The sequence below is a fragment of the Carlito syrichta genome, unplaced genomic scaffold (genome assembly GCF_000164805.1).
Source record: "Carlito syrichta isolate Samal-C Ts95f unplaced genomic scaffold, Tarsius_syrichta-2.0.1 Scaffold309854, whole genome shotgun sequence".
Classification (NCBI taxonomy): Eukaryota; Metazoa; Chordata; class Mammalia; order Primates; family Tarsiidae; genus Carlito; species Carlito syrichta.
Genome location: NW_007253950.1, coordinates 1,001,862 through 1,003,393, shown reverse-complemented (window position 1 = coordinate 1,003,393; position 1,532 = coordinate 1,001,862).

Genomic DNA, 1,532 nt, shown 5'->3' with positions numbered 1-1,532 from the left:
CACACACACACACACACACACACACACACACACACTTTGCCTTCTTCAAATCTATTCTTAACAGCAGCAGAGTTTTTTTTTCACTGTTCAAGGTTTACTTTATGTTTCAGTTGGTATGACACTTGGATAGTTGGTTGCATTGATCTTTCTTTTACATTATATGGTAATGTACACTACTGATACAAATAGCACACAAAATAAGATCCTTCAGAACAGTTATGCACAAGACATGCGATACTGGATTTATACACTGGATCCCAGGATGTGACCGACTGGAAAAAAACAGCTGGACTAGGCATGTTCGGTGAAGGAACCGGGAAGTTATATTACACACAGGAAACATGCATCTGGTTTGAGGGGCAACTGCAGTGTGTGCAGATTGGCAGTGGTGCCTCAGAGTTGGTAAACTATTTCATACTAACCAGTTTAGGACTACACAAGATAAGTACCATCCAGCATCAGGATATAGCTGTAGGGTTTTTATGAACCATTCCTATTTCTAACTTTAGGAATTGATGTTCTTCCCAGTCCATTAAAAATGCGACAGTGACTATGTAGGTGGCCACATCCGATGTCATCACCATTGACCCCTCCAGAATCTTTTCCAAGTTCACTCCCTCTAGGACTCTGACTCCGATATTCTTCAATCCTAGCAGCAGCCACAATCCACTGAGCCTATCACCTATTTGCTGTCTGCACTGCCCACTCAAGGTCCTAATCTCTCCCTTGTGAGTACCCTCAATGCCCCCTCCTGCCGTGGCCTCTCCAGGCAATGCCACTCCCTTTACCACCACTGCTCTGCCTGCTCTTGCCTGCACTGCAGAGCCAGGCAGGACAGGTCTTACGTCACTGCGTGCAGCAGTGTCATAAGTTCATGATCTTTGCCACAGTCCCCTATTACTCAGCCAGCCCACAACACTTCCCTAGTCACTGCCGTTTGTTTATTGTCTGCCCGTACCAGACGTGAGCTCCAGGTCCTGCTAGCACCAACTTCATGTATGTTACTGTCCCTTTCCAGGTCTCAGTTTCCCCACCTGTAGAATAGGGGTGGGATGAGGGAGACCGACCAGTGTTTCTTAATCAGGGGTATCCTTCAGATTCACCAGGACACTTGCTTAAAATGCAGTTCCTGGACCCTGCCCCTGGAGTCATGCTCTGTTGGTGAGGGGCTGGAAATTTGCATTTTAATCATTTGGGACATTTGAGTATTCCCTGAAGCCTTCTTACCACCTATGGTTCCATAAACACACGTGTACATCCCACCCCAATGACATCTGCATCACATACCCAGACACAGCCACACAGATCCAGGCTCCGGTTCCACATACACCACTGACACCCCAAGAGATCTATCTCTCTGCCTATGTAACAAGGTGGCTGGCCTGGAGGGCTGTGTGTGTTCACAAACTTTTGTGCACACACAGACACATCTGCAGATGTACACACACAACCCCGTAAGCACCAACACAGATGCAAAGACCCGTGGGCAGACACACATAAGCCAATAAGCACACACAAACAGATACTCACCT